The sequence below is a fragment of the Panthera leo genome, chromosome D1 (genome assembly GCF_018350215.1).
Source record: "Panthera leo isolate Ple1 chromosome D1, P.leo_Ple1_pat1.1, whole genome shotgun sequence".
In the NCBI taxonomy this organism is placed as follows: domain Eukaryota; kingdom Metazoa; phylum Chordata; class Mammalia; order Carnivora; family Felidae; genus Panthera; species Panthera leo.
Genome location: NC_056688.1, coordinates 20,389,804 through 20,408,660, shown reverse-complemented (window position 1 = coordinate 20,408,660; position 18,857 = coordinate 20,389,804). Strand labels below are relative to the sequence as shown.

At 45.5% G+C, this 18,857-nt stretch overlaps 1 long non-coding RNA gene across 1 annotated transcript in view; it reads left to right on the top strand.

Annotated features, from left to right (window-relative positions):
* Window positions 1-7,111: 7,111 nt before the first annotated feature.
* The window catches only part of LOC122199571, a 30,909-nt gene continuing 19,163 nt past the window's right edge, over window positions 7,112-18,857 (top strand). The window contains exon 1 of the long non-coding RNA XR_006193564.1: window positions 7,112-7,155. This is a non-coding gene — a long non-coding RNA (uncharacterized LOC122199571). The remainder of the gene's footprint in view (window positions 7,156-18,857) is intronic.

Here is an 18,857-nt window from a genome sequence, read left to right as displayed (position 1 = left end):
TGCAAAGAGGAGAGCCAGTCCCATCTGGAGCAGGGAGGAGGCGCGGACCCGAGGACGCGTGGAGCCGAGCCCGGGTGGGGGCCGCACCCCAGCTCCCCGAGGGGGCGTGGGCACAGTGGGCGGGGGCGGCTGCACCAGGGAGGGGTGGGGGGCGCGGGAGCGGGCGGACCCGTCCCCCGGCTGCGAGACTCCCGCTGGCTTCTCGCCCGCTGTCACGCTGTCACCGCATCACGTCCCTCGGTCTATATAGGCATTGCCCCCTCCCTGCCTCTGTGCTCCTCCCCGCGTCGTCCCGACTCTACCTCTGTGGTTTCCGCTCCTGGCTCAGTCCCTCTGCCTCGCGTCCCCGCGCTCCCCTCCCTCCTCCCCTCACCCTCCCTCTCCCGGTGCAGCCTGCTGCCTGGATTCTCCCGGTGTTGCCTCGCTCAGACATTTAGCACTGCAGTGCAACTCGGGGACACACAACCAGCCGGTGCCTTGAAAACCAACCGCTCCTTTAAAATCAGACCATCAAGTTTAGTGCAGAAACCAGCAGCAGAAGCGAGGCTGCCTGGGGCTTAGGAGGGGGCCTGGGTTCAACTGGAAATGAACTGCCGCCCGCCCCCCACCCCTCGGCTTCCCGCAGAGCTGTGAAAAGGGGTGTGAGGAAGGCGGATGGAATAGATCAGCAGAGTCCACAGGTGACCCCCAAGGTCTTCAGGATGGGGTGGAATCCCAAGTGGGTGGTGGCAAAATCCTAGCACTGCAGAGCAGGGCAGAACCTCAGGAGTCATCCGGTTCAAAGCGCTCATTTTGCAGAGACAGCTGATGCTCAGAGAGGTGCATTGACTGGTCCACAGTCACACAGCTAGCTAGAAAGGAGACCGGAGTCCTGGGATGGTCAGGACACCCAAGTTTCCGAGCCTAAAGAACACTGTCGAGCGGCCCAGGAAGTAGCCTGTGCCTCTCCCTCATTCACTCTTGCCTCTGTTTCACCCCCGTTTCTGGGAGGTTGCCTGAGCCCATCAAGGAAAAATAATCAGCCAATTTACAAGGCAATTCCCCGCTCTACCCAGAACCACTTCTTAACCCCTCCCTTCTTCCAGGAAGGCTGACCAAAGGTGCAGCAATGCTGAGGCCGACTGAAGAACAAATCCTTTCCTATTACTGTCTTCCAGAAATCCAGCTAACAAGATCTGCCTTACAAAATCCCCAGTTTCCACTTTTCACTCTCCTCCTTCCTCTCCATCCTTCCCGGAGTCCTGACTGCTCTCTGTCACATTTTCTGCACGTGCTTCCTACATGGACACTAAAATCCTCCCTGGCAGCATCAGCCTCTATCCAAAGGGCCTCCTTGCCAGAAGACGGGGGCAGAGGGTTGTCCTTGGCATGAATTCCCTCCCCAGGAGATGTTATTATCCCTGGAGGAGTCTTCTCACACACCGGTGTCCGGCCCCTTGGGCTGGAAGTGCTTCTGGGGCAATGAGATTAAGGGCCCCTTCCGGCTGGCTGAGTTCCAGTATTTTGCACTCAATAGACTCTCTTTTGGGAACTTACGATGTCTATTTCACACTGTGTGCCTTGGGGTAACAGAGAATGACCCCTACAGTGGAGTTACACTGTAAATCACCACGGGCTCCTCTATCAAATGTGGCCGCTAAAACGCAGGTGGTAGGAGTTTGAGCCCTGAAGCAGGTACCCCAGCCCCACCCTTTACCAGCTTGGTCGCCCTGAACAAGGTATTGCACACCTCTCTAAGCCTTTGGGTCCCGGCATGAAAAATGGAGACAGTCACGGACCCTTGCCTGGGGAGTGAATGAGCTCCAAATACGAACTGCCTGGAACACGGTAACGTTTTTTAGCTGTTACTCATACTGTTGTCCACGCTGCTATTCAGCACCAGGCCGCCCTCACAGAGACCTCATGCTTACACCTACTGAGTAACCCTGACCAAGTTGCTTAATCCCTCCCCTCTTCTCTCATAATCCCACCTATCTAAATCTCTCAAATGGGGATAATACGTCCTTCATGGGACCGTTGAGAGGATTAACTACAATAATATATGTGAAACAACTAGCAAGGTAGCCAGACACATAATAAACCACCAACTCCCAACTTCACCTCCAGTTACCAGATGTGGGAGCAAGCTATTTATCCTTTCCAAGCCTCACAGGGTTGCAAAGATTCATGTAACATCTGCAAATTATCTGGCACAGAGTAAGCGGTGAATATGTGCTAATTACCTTCCATCCTTTTCAAAACTGCTCAAAACTTATTTTTACCTGAAAGCATTCCCACCATATCTCAGTCACTCACGATTTCACTCATCCTTCACTTGAGACCCTGTAATACCAGTCTGTCTCATTTGCATGTATTTACATCCTTTTCCCATTCCCTCATTCACTTAGCAAAAATGTATTAAATACTTCCGTGCTATTAGGCACTGTGCTCTATTCTGACATGCATGTATTTCTTTTATATTGATTTTCAATTCCCAGAAGCTAGGAATGTGTTATGAGTGCGTGTGTGTGTGTGTGTGTGTGTGTGTGCGCGCGCGCACGTGTGTATGTGTTTAAGCAGGCTCCAGGCCCAACATCAGGTTCAAATTCACAACCTTGAGATCAAGACTTGAACGCTCTACCAACTGAGCCAGCCAGGCGCCCCTGGTTTTCCATGTGTTTTTAACCTTTCACCATCTCCTATAAATGATGCCACAGCCACAGGTACACTGAGCTACAAGGAGGCCCAAAGAGTCTACCAGGCAACATTTTTTTTTAATATTTATTTTTGAGAGAGAAAGAGAGTGCAGTGCGAGAGTGGGAAGGGGCAGAGAGGGGGACAAAGGATCAGAAGCAGGCTCTGTGCTAACAAGCAGATGGCCCAATGTGGAGCTCGAACTCCCGAACAGTGAGATCATGACCTGACCAGAAGTCAGATGCTCAACGGACTGACCCACCCAGGCGCCCCTATCGAGCAACATTTTCATTTTACAGCCCAGGAAGGATAATCGACCTACACTCATTACGAAAGCTAACATAGCAGTGATTTCTTGCCTCCTTATCCATCGTTCTTTCAACTGTGCAAACAAACCTTCCTTGCCATCTGCTCCACGGAACACTAGTTGCTTGGAATGTTAACAGGTAGCACTCCGACACAGGGTTCCATGGCCAAGTGCGTTTGAGAAATAATGGATTAAGCAAAGTGAACCACGTTTGACTTTGGTTTTTTGTTTTACTGCAAGACTTTTCACCGTGCATTTATGAGAGAGGGATATAGTACACCTCGCTTGTTAAATGCATTCAATCAGGAAAGCCTTTCTCATGAACATTTGGAAAACTACTTACCTAAGACACAGATTTAGGGAGCATGGTGCCACGCGATGTGACTGCTCAGTTGGTGTGACCTCCAGAGAGGTGTTTACTCATGACAGGCATTTGGCGAGTTCTCTTTAATGGTGATAGTGGCAGCTTAGCACTTAGCGGTCAATGTACGCTTTGGTGATACAGCAGTTTTGCTGAACCGAAAAGTGCAACCCTTCCTCTTTCTTCATTCGGTGTTAAGTCTGTTACAGTCATCCCCACAATAGCTCTGTTCTCTCAGAGCTGGGAGGAAGTGACTAGTAAATACTCTTTGAGCAAGCTCAGAAGTGAGCAAAAGGGGATATTCATCATTAATATAATAAAGAGCTTCCTTTAATTGAACAGCTGCTACACACCGGGCGTGGTGTTGGGTGACTTATGTTTATATTTATAGTCTCTGTTTTCTGTCTGTATCCTTATAGCCACTTGAAAGGGAAAGTCTCCACCTCCCATTTTGGAAACAAAAAGGCTCAGGTTCAGAAAGTTTATGGGGCAAGAGGCCAAATTAATCCAGTGACAAAATGACAACTACTAGCTTCCCTGTAGTCATGGCGATTTTCAGGGAGCGTAGGCATATTGTGTACTAGAACACCCTTTATGGGACATAGTTCTCTCTTTCACGGGAGAGGCAACTACAGAACAAATGTTGACAAATGTCCAATTAAATAAGAAATAGAGCCAAAGAAATTCCTTTCTCAATGGTCTCCCCCAAGGGTCCACGCACTGGACTCTGCCCGTCAGCTAGAATATGTGAAGGGTACAGGACTCCCATTAGCTCCTAAAAAGGAACCATGCTTCTTGGGGTCATCATTTCACAGTATATGTGAGTCAGTATGCTGTAGCCCTTAAAACACAGTGCTGTATGTCAATTACATCTCAGTAAGACTGGAAAAATAAGTAAACGAAAGGAAGGACAGCATCAACTGATCAGAGAGGACATTTTGTATAAACAGAGAAAGGAAGACATAATTTTCTCCCCAGCACTGGTAGGAACCCAGGCATATGGAAGCAGGACAGCAATTTAATTCTGCCTTTCTCCCTCTCACCTACAGAATCTGTGAAAATTAATCAAGGGAAACTTCACTGGAGTAAACTCCTAATTCTAGAAAGGGAGGCTAGAAGGGGAAGCCTGGGCCACTCCATGTCGATTTCAAAAAGAATTGTCAATTACAGACCCCACTAGAAGAAAACTCAACAAGAAAGCATCATCAATTACAGGTCCCAACTAGGAAAGAAGTACATTCCATCTCCTAAAAGATACCCAGTATCCCTGCAACTAAGTCAGCGAGACACCATCGTCACCTCTTGCTTTTCTCCCCTGGACTTTCCTTCAGAACATCCCCTCCCAATTTCCTCCTTCTTCTCCATTAAATAATGTTCCTCTACTTTGTGGGACTTGCCTATGGTTTTTGTGATAGTTTCCTTGTCATGCACTGCAATTGTGTTATTCCTGAATAAATCCATTTTGCTAGTAAAATAACTGGAAATCTTTTTTTTTTTTTTTTTTTTTTTTTTTTTTTAAGGAGAACATAGCCTTTCAGACTCCACACCCACCTCACCCTTCATCCCCAGCAAGAAAGCCACACCTGCCAAGAACATGGGACTCCTCCTTCCAAACTAAACCTTCCTAACAACTACAGCTCACTCTTCCCTACCTGTTCCGGATGGGGTCAAGTCAAAGCACCGGACATGCTCTGGTAGCAGCTGCAGGATGAGAAAAGGGCTCTCCCTCTCCAGGAGGTCAGAACCCTACAGGCAGCCATGGCCACGTGCACCTCCTGGCCAGAAATACAACTAGGATTCCCCCTCCCCCCTCCCCTCCAAGGGGATTTGGAGCAAAAACCAAGCTAATGAGACAGTAAAAGCAAGAGAAAAGAGAGCAAAGCTTTGTTATTTCCCCAGGCAAAAATCTACCAAGAAGCTTCTGAGATATAAATTATACCTGCATAGCTGAGCCTGGAGAAGTGAGAACAGGGACATTTGGGTGGTTCTGTCATCAGTGGATTCTACTGTTTGTCCTTCTCAGAAACACCTGCTGTGTGGCTGTGCAGGTATACAGCTGTGCATGTATTAAGGGTCCCAGGGTATGAGGGTGGGTAAAACATCAATATTATATAATAACTATTATAATGTATCAGCTACTGTACTGAGTGCTTGCAATTCAGAATTTCCTGTAATCCTCACAATAATCCTATTGAAGTTAGGTTTAGTCATCCCCACTTAATAGAAGAGAAAGCTGAGTCTTAACAAAGCTTGAGCGACTTGTCCAAAGACACGCAGTATTTAATGTGGGCACCTGTCTTTTATCTGTGACAAATAACAGCCTGAATGTAGCATTTCAAACATACTCTTTTTGGAGAGCAAACAGTCCTGTGAGGTAGATCAAACACTTCTCCCAATTTGCACGTGAGGAAACTGAGGCTCAGATAGGTGAAGTAGCCCTATTCCGGTCGAACAGGTAGAAAATGATATAGCGAGGTCTGGAATCAAAGGCTTACTCTACCACTCAGTCACTCTAGCAAGATAGGCACTTTCCAAATGTTGGAATCCTGATGCTTCCAAGAATCAGAAAATATGTCAGTCCTTGAAGAATGCCCCTGAAAATTCCCATGGCCAAACCAGTCAAGGCAAAGGGCAAATGCTGGGGGGGGGGGGGGGGGGGGGGGTAGAAGATTACAAAAAGCCACAGAAAGGCCAGAAGAATCCCTGGGATTTCCAGTCACTGAGTATGGGTTCCAGGAGCTGGAGTCCCTCTGCCTCTGTATCTCATAAACCTTAGGCCAAATGTTTAGTTTTTCCTGTGTAGAAAAAATATTAAAGATTAATGATAATACTAATAAAAGCGTATACTCCCAGGAATACCTTGGAGTATGGAGGTTCTGACCTCCTGGAGAGGGCGAGCCCTTTTCTCATCCAGTTCATCCAGGTTCCAATTCAGACCACCACAGTAAGGCAAATATTGCAATAAAGTGAGTCAAATGAATTTTTTGGTTTCCCAGTACATATAAGAAGTTATATTTACACTATACTGTAGTCTATCAAGTAAGCAATAGCCTTATATCTAAACAAATAATGCCCATACCTTAAACCTAAAAATACCTCATTGCTAAAAAATGGTAGCCATCATCTGAGCTTCCAGGGAGTCATAATCATGGATCGCAGATCACCGTAACAAATACAACACTACGATAAAGCTTGCAACATTGAGAGCATTACCAAAACGTGGCAGAGACAGGAGCAAATGCCCTTGCAAAATGGCGCCAACTATCTTGCTCGGCACAGTGTTGCCACAAACCTTTAATTTGTAAAAATCACAGTATCTGCAAAGCGTAATAAAAGAAGGTATGCCTGTGGCTAACTTTTGCAAATTTCAGGCACCATTAGAAGGAGACAAAGGACCTTTAATTTGTAAAAATCACAGTATCTGCAAAGCGTAATAAAAGAAGGTATGCCTGTGGCTAACTTTTGCAAATTTCAGGCACCATTAGAAGGAGACAAAGGACCATCAGAACAAGGTCCAAGTGAACCACGTTATGCACCTGGGGCACTTACCATTGGCTATCATTGTTAAACCGCTTCTCCTACGGAAAAGAAGTAGGAGGCGACCAAGATCAGCCCTTACCCCAAGCCGGACTTAAAACAGAGGACCCGGCTCCGAAAAGCGCCAATGAGCTGCCTGAGTTGCCTGCTATTGTCGACCAATCAGCACGAGGCGCTTCCAACCAATCAGGAAGGAGCACTGCCCCGCCTCCTCATTGGCACATCGGATCGGACCGGACCGGCCGGGAGTGGGAACCTGAGCGGGAACTTTCTGAATGTAAGTAGGGCCTCCTGAGTGCTCAGGGGGTGTTGTGTGAGCACTTTATGGTGGTTTTCTGTTCGGGTCAGGCTGTAGGCTGACTATAGCCTTGCTTTGGGTTGGGTGTTTTGTGTTTTTTTTTTAACTTTTTAGTATTTATTTTTGAGAGAGAAAGAGCGTGAGCAGGGGAGGGGCAGAGAGAGACAGAGTCACAGAATCCGAAGCAGGTTCCAGGCTTTGAGCTGTTAGCAGAGAGCCTGACGCGGGGCTCGAACTCACGAGCCGTGAGATCACGACCTGAGTTGAAGTCAGGCACTCAGCCAACTGAGCCACCTAGGGGCCACCCAGGGGCCGCCTGGGTTGGTCTTGTTCCTATAGTTGTCTTGCCTGGAAACGGGTCGCTGGTAACAGAAGTAGCTTACTTTTACTTAATTAGGAGTCATGCTATAAGTTATTTTCTCCTTTGGCAGATAAGGAAAATGAGGTGCCAAGAGGTGAAGGAATTTGCTCAAGATGATCTCTCTAGTTAGGGCAGAGCAAGAATTTAAACCCAGGGAGTGTGCTGCCAGAGTCCAAGGGGGAAAGAGCTGATGACTAGGGTGTTGTTGGACGCTCTGACAAGGCCTGTGGGTACCAGCTTTCCTGAATTCTTAGAGGAGACCCTTGGTAAGCACCTGCTTCTGAGGGAAGGGTGCTCTGGGACCATCATGTCCCTTCCTCCAAGCTGGCCTTTGCCCACAGGCCCTCAGCTAATGTTTCTGCCTATGACCCTCCCAGGGTCACCAGCTGCCCCTTGTCAGACCCGCAGAAAGAGAAACCAGGCTGGCTGGGGGAGGGGTGCCAAGCAGGGGACTTCTCTTCCTCTCCTCCTGGGAGCACCCATCTGGTCTGTATCACCGGCTGATTTGTGCTCCAAAAAGCCTGCTTTCAAGTGAGGGTAGTGGGATTTGGTCCCATAAACCAAGCCTGTTAATCCAGTTAGGACTTTCCCCCTGCCTATGGGCATCACCCAAGCCTGCAGGATCTACTTTGGGCATTGAAACAAGGCTCCACCAGGAGTCCTGCCACAGAGAGGGCTAGAGGCTTCTGGGCCTTTCTTTTAGGGAACACATTTGACCTAAGGGATTAGGATGGCTTCCTCCACTCTTTCCCTGCTGGGTGTTGAGACACATTGTTGAAAAACAGAGGCAAGAAGATAAGGGTGGGGTATGGATGTATGACACCTGAGGTGGTAGGTAAATCCAGACCTATCCAGGTAAATCTCAGGAAGCCCACACTCAAGTCTGGAAAAAGGGGGTTTGAACTTGGGGTAACCATTTCCCTTCTTTGGGCCTTACTTTTGTCCTTTATTAAATGAGAGTTGGATTGGAGGAACTGTATGAGGTTTCTTCCATATTTGAAATGGAAAGAGTCCTCCAAGGAGAGAATACGGCCAAGGTATTCCTCTCCTGGGACAGCTCCTAATGTCTCTCAAACACAGAACTCCCATTCTTCTGGACTCCACCCACTGGGCTGACGCAGAGGCTGTTGTGGGGCGTGAACCCAGGTGCCATGAGATCATGACCTGAGCCGAAACCAAGAGTCAGAAGCTTAACTGACTGAGCTACCCAGGTGCCCCCTGGGCTCCCGTATTCTCTCAGCTGAGCCTCACCGGCTGCCAACCTTGGGGTTAGGTCTTTATTTGCTTCAGACTTTGCTTTCCTCTTTTAATTAATACAATGAAAAAACTAATGAATCCGTATTGGGTGCCAGGCAATTAGCTAATCAGAAATATGGTTAATAAGCTTTGGAACATGAAGCGTCTCGCAGAGAATATCTATCCGATTCCTCAACCGTGTCAGGCTCTATTCCTGACAGGCAGTGGCTACTGAGAGCACAGCAGGTTAGGTTAGATGCTTTATTTTTAAAAGGCTTTCCCTGGCTCTGATTCCCCCTCGTGTGAAAGAAATAAGGCAAGGCCAAAAAAGAAATTAGGCTGGAACACGAGAGTGGAAAAGCAGAATTAGGAGGCCAACCTGGGATCTTGGGCTGTCCGTAAATCTTAGAAGTGGGTGCTGAGTCTTGATTAGATAGCTCTGTACAGCCACACTAACAAGCCATCCCTAAAGCCGTTTGGTAGTGACGACTGACGAGATGCCCTGTCCTTTGTCAAAGTCCCCTTGCTCTTTCTCTGCCACCGGTTGCTTCACCTAATGTTAGGGGCTATCAGAACTGGAGTTTGGCTGCAGGACATTCCAAACCAAGTCTAGGACTCGAAATTTAAGTCTTCTGCCCTTGGAGACAGGGCACAGCAGACATAATGAGAAAAGCCCATCCAGGCAGATGGCCCGTGACATGTGGGGAGGTTGGTGACAAGCACTAGGCAGTGATCCCAACAGGGAGGTCCCCAAACCAGAGCTGAACGGTGAAGTACAGTGTCACAGGCAATGTGGGAGGTCTGTGGGGGTGCCCAGCTTCTGGATCCCACTCCCGAATGGACTAGTGTGAACAAAGAGGGGTCCTGTCCCAGTGGAGCTGGGTACTGGCCAGCTGATAAAGTCAGGACCATTTATAGATGAGAAAACCGAAGACCAAGGCCAGCACGTGGCAGGGCTGGGATGCAAACTCAGGTAGCCAGGATCCAGATCTTAATACCCTACCCTGTTTCTTCCCAGCGCTAGGCTCGATCTATCTACACAGGCAGTGTAGGGGCCTGGCAGGAACCCGGGAGGTCAAGGCAGAGTCAATTCTGGAAATTGCCGACAGATTATAAGCCACCATGTGAAGGGTCCAAATAGGACCCAAATAGTCCAAATAGGACTCCTGTGGGTCCAAATAGGGTGCTATAGACTCAGGAGGCATATGGGAAGAACTAAGGAGTGAAACCCCAATTCAGTGAACAAGCACTGAGGAGATTCTGCAGTCTCTCTCCTACAAGTCAAGTGTCCATCCAGACTCTGACAGATTCATCCCAGAGTGCTGAAATAACATACCAAAAGCAATGTCAGACCCACATCAGTAATTCTGAGCAATTGTGGGAAAGTGAAAGACCAAAGCCCTGAGTTCTTGTTTTTAATTATTATTTAAAAAATTGTTTTAATGTTTACTTATTTTTGAGAGAGACACGGAGTGTGAGCAGGGGAGGGGCAAAGAGAGAAGGAGACATAGAATCTGAAGCAGGCTCCAGGCTCTGAGCTGTCAGCACAGAGCCCAAACCGGGGCTCGAACTCACGAATTGCAAGATCATGACCTGAGCTGAAGTGAGACATTTAACTGACTGAGCCACCCAGGCGCCCCCCAAAGCCCTGAATTCTATTGTCCTTTCCAGAAAAGCAGAGACTGGAGAATCTCTAACAAACGGTTAGGAGAGATGATTAAATACATAACTTAATGCTACCAAAGCAGAATCAGACTGGAGTCCCTAAGAACAAGTCATACCAACATAAATGAACTTACCGTTTAGATGGGCTTACTCTGGACGTCAAAGTATGCTTATTAAATCCTTGTGTATATCTTTTATTCATTCAACATCAATCGAGAATCTGCCACACAGGAAAGCATTAGTTAATGAGACAATTCAATATCTTTTCTCTCAGAGTGTGCTGGGAAAAATGAGAAAATAAATGTGTAAACAACAATTTCAGATAAGGATAAGTGTTAAGAAGAAAATTAAACACAGCCATGGACTTGCCAGAAGGATGGGGAAAGCTCCTCTGAAGGTATCTGAGCTGAGACGAGTCTGAGAAGGAGCCAGAACTTGTGGCGATCCAGGAGGAGTTGTTTGAGGAAGAGAAAATAGTCAATGCAAAGTTGAAGATGCTGAAGCGAGTTTGGCATGTTTCAGAAACCGAAAGAAGGCCTCAGTGTCTGACCTGCAGCGAGGGAAGGGAAAGTAAGGGGAACACGCTGGGGACGTGGGCAGCTTTGCAGAGATTTGCAAACTGTGGGCGGGAGTTCAGATTTCATCCTCGGTGAAAGTGGAAATGACTGAAGAGTTTTAGCAGGGGAACGACAGGATTCAATTTACTTTTTAAGAAGATGGCTCTGGCTGCTATGTGGAGAGCAGATAGGACCTCCACATAGCATAGTGGAACTCCACATAGTTCCCCGGGAGTTGACACGGGGAACCAGTTAGGGACTCAATGCGTTTGTTCAGGGGAGTGAACTTGGTGGCTTGTGCAAGGGTGGTCCCGGTAGAGAAGGTACAGTGAGTCAGATTCAGGATACATTTTAGGTGTTGTTGTTGTTAAGTTTATTTATTTACTTTGAGAGAGAGAGAGCAGGGGAGGGGCAGAGAGAGTGGGAGAGAGAGAATCCCAAGCGTGTGCTGCATGGACAGTGCAGAGCCCAAAGCAGGGCTCGAATTCGTGAAAACCGAGAAAACATGAGCTGAAATCAAGAGTCGGACGCTTAGCCGACTAAGCCACCCAGGTGCCCCCTAGGATACATTTTGGAGAGACAGATGATACCTTCGGCTTGCAAGCAAATAGAATTTATTTTTAATTTATTATATATATATATATATATATATATATATATATATATATATATATTTTTTTTTTTTTTTTTTTTTTTTTTTTTTTTAAATAATGAACAGGAGTGCCCCAAGAATTTGTAGTGTTAAATTCTACAAGAGCACGGCTAGACCTTTAGCCTTGGCCTTCTATTTGTTGAGACCATGTGCCTCCGTTTAGGGTATGAACTTGCACAGTCCCTGATTTAGTATCTCCCTGGTAGCCTTCCCTCTAACGTCTAATCCGGCTCCCATTTTTGTGAACTGCCTTCTCAGGCAGCTCTGACTGGATGCAACATGCGTACTTTGCAGTCGATCTCTGTCTACCTCTGGCCAGGGTCTTGGGGGGTCGGGAGGGCTGAGCGTGTAATGGCCGAGGGGACTCCAGTACCAGCTGAGGATTTCATGAGTCTCCAGCCTATTTCATCACGCTGATTGTCTAACTCCTCATTCCCAGGCCTCCAAACCACAGATTTGGTTGGCTTCTTCCTTCCTAGACTGTGTACCATTTGCATACGGAATATTCCCCTCTGCACTACCCACAAAAACAGCAGGGATGCGTGTGGCTCTTTCGTTAACTGGGCACAGAAAATTTGGCTGTCACTAAGCCCACCCAGAGTGGAGCCAGTTGAAGCAGGGAGAAGAAGGGCTTCCAGAAGATTCTGAAGGGTTCCTTTTCCTTTTAATATGCCTGTGAAAGAGAGGAAAGAGAGCTGTAACAGGGAGGAAACAACTTTGAAGTCCAAAGATTATTGAAACGGTCAGGCTTGTGCCAAGAGACTGGCTTCTAATTTCACTGGAGCTTCAGTTACTGAGTCCGTACTAGAAACCTGTGTCTCTTGTTGAGGATGTGGCATATTTTACACCCTCCAAAGGAGCCATTTACTCTGGAGACATAGAGTCATGTAGGATAATAATCCCAGCAGACAAATGGGAGAAGACAGCAGTAATAAATATCACTGCTAAGAGAGCATAAAGGAAGTAAAGGCTTGGGGCATCTCGGGAGCACCAGCTGCTTAATAATAAAGGAAATGATAACATGACTCCTTGGCAGAGCTATAAAAATATCTTTTAGTTACAGGTGTCAACGCCCGAGTGTCTGGCCCCTGCTTTATTACTGTCATTTACTATATGCTCTTGGTGTCTGCTCACAGCACAAGCTTTTTTTCCCCTGACACCAGAAACACAAGGCTTTCTCTCTCTGAATTCCCAGAGTCCCCTAGTCCTGAGTCCCATTTCCTCCTACATTCTCTCCTAACCCAAGATTGTCTGGTCTTTTTGCTATGGAGAGAAAGGGAACTTTCTTTCTAGAAAGGCTTAAATAATTACATCTGTGTTCATTGAACTATTAAGCCCTCTCCGATCTGAGGGCTGGGGTGGGGAATACAATTGTAAAAAATGGTGATGTTAAGAATATGGTTTTCTTTTTAATTCAATTCTATTTTCCGTTCATAAGCCTCAAGAGTTACAAGATGTGAGACAGCTCCCTGAAGGAATTTGCAATCCAGTAAGAAGGGTGAGACAAACACGGGATTGTAGTACAAGTGTGAAATAAATTGAGTGAAAATAAGGGATCCTTTGGAAATGAACAAGCCCCACCCAGCTGGGGAGAAGAGAAAGATCAGGAAGTCTTCCTGAAGTTGATGGCATTCGAGGTGAGACCTGGGATTTCGTTTGAGGCAGGGAGCAGTAGCAGAAGGCTGGGTAAATGAGCGGGGCCCAGATGGGACAGGAGAAATTGTCTTAGCTCTAGAGCCTGAGCAATTTAAGGACACCTCCAAACCACAGATTTGGTTGGCCTGTTCCTTTGGTTGGCCTGTACCAATGGGTACAGATCAAGAAAACTTAGATGTTTGGGGCACCTGGGTGGCTCAGTCAGTTAAGCATCTCTTTTTTTTTTTTTTTTTTTTTAATGTTTATTTATTTCTGAAGGAGAAAGAGCCAGAGCACGAGCAGGGCAGGGGCAGAGAGAGGGGGAGACGCAGAATCTGAAGCAGGCTCCAGGCTCCGAGCTGTGCACAGAGCCTGATGCGGGGCTCAAACCCACAGACGGTGAGATCATGACCTGAGCCAAAGGCAATACTTGACCGACTGACTGAGCCATCCAGGTGCCCCATGCGTTTGACTCATGATCTCGGCTCGACTCGTGATCTCGCGGTTCATGGGTTCCAGTCCCGTGTCAGACTCTGTGCTGATGGCACAGAGCCTGCTTGGGATTCTGTCTCTCCTTCTCTCTGCCCCTCCCCCACTCGTGCAAGCACGCTCTCTCTCTCTCTCTCTCTCTCTCAAAATAAATAAACTTTAAAAAAGAAAAGAGAAAACTTAGATGTAATAAAAGACAAAGTATCGATACCAGGAAATTATTCCCTTTCCTGGACACAGAAGTCTGAAATTCTAGGTGGTCAGGTAAGAATATTGGGGAAAAGTAAGCTGCACTATGATTCTAAGAGATCTGTTCACTTCCAGAGAATAACCAGGAGTTACAGGAATTAGAACCCCATCTACCAGGGGAGAAAATTGGGAAGAGCTGAGCAGGGTAAGAATCCCCGTCAGGTGGGCAGCGTTTGGGGCCAACATTCTAATCCTGAAGAGATATGTGGGCGTGGTGTGGGCTAACAGAGCTGGGACTTCAGAACTGGGAGTGAGGTTCAAAGCCAGAGCCCCATTCTGGGGCCTGAAACAACATGAGGAATCCAAATAGCTATTCCTGGGGCGCCTGGGTGGCTCAGTCGGTTAAGCGTCCGACTTCAGCTCAGGTCACGATCTCGCGGTCCGCGAGTTCAAGCCCCGCGTCGGGCTCTGGGCTGATGGCTCGGAGCCTGGAGCCTGCTTCCGATTCTGTGTCTCCCTCTCTCTCTGCCCCTCCCCCGTTCATGCTGTGTCTCTCTCTGTCTCAAAAATAAATAAACGTTAAAAAAAAAAAAAATAGCTATTCCTCAGAGACGTCAGCATCCAAACTCAGCCTGGTCACATTAGATACTCATCTCTGTGTAGTAATATGTACCCGTGCCAAGCCTCTCCAGATGGTCAGGCTGCTCTACTGACATTTTTTCCTGCCCTGAGCGGGCACCATGGTTTGTGTCTCTGCAGGCAATACCTTGTGTCAGGGATGAGAAAAGCAGGGAAAGGGGGGATAAGGGAAACTTCTTCCTGTTCTGGCAATATCTGACCGGTTGCTCCAAGGGGCACCTGCTACAGAGCCGCAAAGCCCCGTAGGATACATTACTTCAGACATTACCAGCCTCATAAGAAGAAAGACGTAAGAGGCAAGAAAAGAGAGAGAGAGAGAGAGAGAGAAAACGAGAGAGAGTTCAAGCCTGATCTATCAGGGGATGAATAGTGCAGCCAGGATGCTGAGTTTTGGCCCAATGTTTAGGGGGAGGATGGGAAGTCTGGGACTCCACCATGAATTGAAGCCCTCAAGGGAGAGCAAGGAGGATACAAAAGGTGGGGCAAGTTCACTGACATAGTCCCAGATCAGATGCACCCTCTAGTTACTGTCAAAAGCAAAAGCAAAAGCAAATCTTCTCTGCAAGAAAGTGTCTCCAATCCCCAATTTAAGCTCTTAGATGTTCCACCTATTATGACAATGAGCTCACAAATACCACTAAACATAAAATACAAGCCACTGAAGAGTTGGCAGATATAACATAAAATGAATTTAGAATCCTTTGGATTACAGATACCAGATCTGTCAGATATAGAATATAGAGCCGCTATGCAAATATGAGGATTATCTACATAGATGATCATGTCTTCTGTGAATAAAGACAGTTTTAGTTCTTCCTTTTCAATCTAGATGCTTCTAATTTTTTTTTCCTGGTGCTTCAAGAAACTTTTGATCACATTTAGTATAACTCCTCATTGTGCAGACACCTCTGAACTCTAGAGAGGTAATATTTCAAGTCTCTTTGTTTTTTAGCATCTAAAAGGCCTGAACTGAGATTCTAACAGAGCTGACAGAACCTATCAGATGTAGCACTTTAAGGCTGGTGTGTCCGTTATTTACTGTTTTAATGATTGTATGTGAAAAACAATCTCAAAACCTAGGTAACAGATGACAGAAAACACTTAGGTCGCTCCTGAGTCTGCGGGGTTTGCTTACCTTATCTAGGCTGGGTTCACGCATGTGTCAACAGTTACAAGATGGCACGGTCACCCTACTTGTGTTGGCTGGGCACACTCTTGTGCATGGTGTTGACTGGCTAATGGCTGATCTAGGGCTCAGTTGGCCTGACTGGGGTGAATAAACCCTGTTCTACGTGACTCTTACCCTCTACCCGGTTAGCCAGGTCGAAATCTTCTCATGGTAACGACAGAAGGCAAGAGTGGTAAATGGAAATGCACATACGTTTTCCAAGCCTTTGAAAATTTTGCTGACACCTCATTGGTCAAAGCCATGACCAAACCCAGAGTCAGAGTGGGAGGACTCTATGGAGTTAGAAAGGACACGAAGGACACGGATACAGGGAAGCATGAAGAATTGGGGCCATTAATCCAATCACCATTGGTTAGAGCCAAGGGATTAGTACAGATGATAGCAAGGAAATACCGTGTATCTTGGCTCTGAGGCAAATGCATTTGCATTCTGCCTTCTCTGGTGGAGTGATTAGTGAAGTTTACCAGCAGTTCTTTCCCAAATGGCTGTGCGAGATCTGAGGAGTTTGTAAGAGTAGAGTAGGTACTGTGTGGACAGTTAGATCTATCTAATTTTCAAGGAATCTTCAAAGGCAGAGGAGGCCAGGCGATACTGAGGGAGTCATTAAATAAATGGATTCCAGTGTCCAGAAGATCATTTATTAATTGGAATCGTTTTGGTTGCAAATGATAGAAATCCAAGTGAAAGTGGATTTTCTTTTAAGCAGAAAAGAAACTTTGTAGCTTCCGTAAGTGAAAAATCTAGGAATCTAGCAGGTTTCAGACACAGCAGGATCCAAAGCCTCAAATAATGACATTGTGACTCAGTCTTTCTTTATCTCTGGGCTCTGATTATCTGTCCTTCTTCATTCTCAGGCAGGCTCTCTCCACGTGATGGCTGCCAGCAGCTCTAAGCTTACAGCCTCCATTGTAACAATGCCATGTGAAGAGAGCCTCATTTTCCTTTTAATTCCAATAAAGTTCTAAAATTGACCTCATTATTCTAACTTGTATTATCTCCCCAACCCTATATCTATTACTTAATCCGAGGGAATGGAAAAGGCATATTGGCCTGTCCTGCCTTGGACTCATGCTTTAGAGAACTTTGCATCTCTCTCTCTCTCTCTCTCTCTCTCTCTCTCTCTCTCTCTCTCACACACACACACACACACACACACACACACACACACACACCATAGTTACTTAAGAACACTTGATCGCAGGGGAACAGTTCTCAACATCCATTCCTATGACTAACACCAGTCAGGGACAAGGAAATGTCCTTGCATCTCTTGACCTGTGTCGTCAACAGAAAAACCTCGTGAGAATGCTAACTTTTGTGGGTTATGCTGCCCCTGACATTGGAGATAGTTACTACTGTGGAGTAAGCAGAGGATTTCAGTGACGGAATTACTTAGGTAATAGAACAAGCACTTAGGCAATTCTGTGTTTTATCATGTTATTAATTGTCATGTCCTTCCTCTTAGCATGAATCCTGAAATATTTTTTCCCACTAGTGCTAATTATCCACTTTCTTATTTCGCGTTGTATTTCATTTTATGGTTCCATAGATACTCACAAATTAGCTTCACAATCACAAGCCTGTGGCTGAACAACATTTTATAATATGAAATGATTCAGACTACTCTTAATATTTATAAACACCTGGACATAGATATAAATGTAGCATGCATTCAGTATATTAAATCTTTACATAGGCAACTGGATGGTTGCTAAACACTAGAGTTGTAGATATTTTTATTTTTTTAAAAAAATGCTAATAAGATTTATGCAAATTCCCTCCCCAGAAATTAAAATTTTAGCTTTGTTTAAATAGTTTTTACTTAAAATTAGAATTTCTTTAGTCTTTTAATTTTAAGATAATTTTGACTATTTTTTTAAAAGTTTTTTTGAGAGAGAGAGAGAACACAAGTAGGGGAGGAACAGAGAGAGGGGGAGAGAGAGAGAGAGAGAGAGAGAGAGAATATCCCAAGCAGGCTCAGCGCTGTCAGCACAGAGCCCGACACGGGGCTCCAACCCACAAATCATGAGATCATGACCTGAGCCGAAATCAAGAGTCACCCAATTGAGCCATCCAGGCATGTCTGATTTTGACTATTTTAGAAGAAAAACATATTTGAAAAACATATCTGAAAATAATTTTACTTATAAATTTATTTATAGTTTCTGGATATAAACTATAAATATAGTTTCTGGATATTTATAGTTTCTGGATATTTCAAGTTTTATACATTTTTACTGAAATTATATTTTATCTTTAATTCCTTTGGAAAAGGGGTTGATAAGCTATTCAGACTACTGCCAACAGGCTGCCTACCTGTGTTTGTAAATAAAGTTTTATTGGCACACATCCATGTTCATTAATTTATATATTGTCTAGAGTTGCTTTCACATACAATAGTGGAGTACAGTTGTTGAGACAGAGACTACACATAAGGGTAAAATATTTATTATCTTGCCCTTTAAGAAAAAGTTTGCTGATCCCTGCTTTAGATTATTGTCAATGGAACACAAATTATATGAACACATTAATTATAATAACATAATGAGTGATTGTGCTAGGATGAAAACAAGACAAATAGATTTTGTAGAATAAACATGTAATAATTTAGGAAATACATAATTTACTGTGCATCTGGACATTGCCAGTCCTTCAACATCACGCCCAGAGGTGTAAGTATAATTAAATTAAACGATATTTTTGCTGATTTTAGGTCCTATAAAAACCAGAGTTTTACACAAAATTTAAAATTTTGGCATTCTGAGAGTAAAATCATAGAGCATATTTTATGTACCAATCTGCTCAATTTAGACTTTATAATATTTAGGTATGTAGTATGGGGTGCCTCCACTTTTTAACTCTTGTTTCTGGGTCTGTGAAAATTAGAAACAGAAGTTTCTAGGGAGAAGTTATGGGTTCCCTAAAGGAGAAGCATGATGTTAGAAACAGAAGAGGAGAGAAAGATTGGACAGATTACCAACAACAGATGTCGATTAGTTTAGTTGGTAAACTAAAGTTTGCCAACAGGAGTAATTCTATCAAATGCTACTGTTCTCTGATTCCAGAACA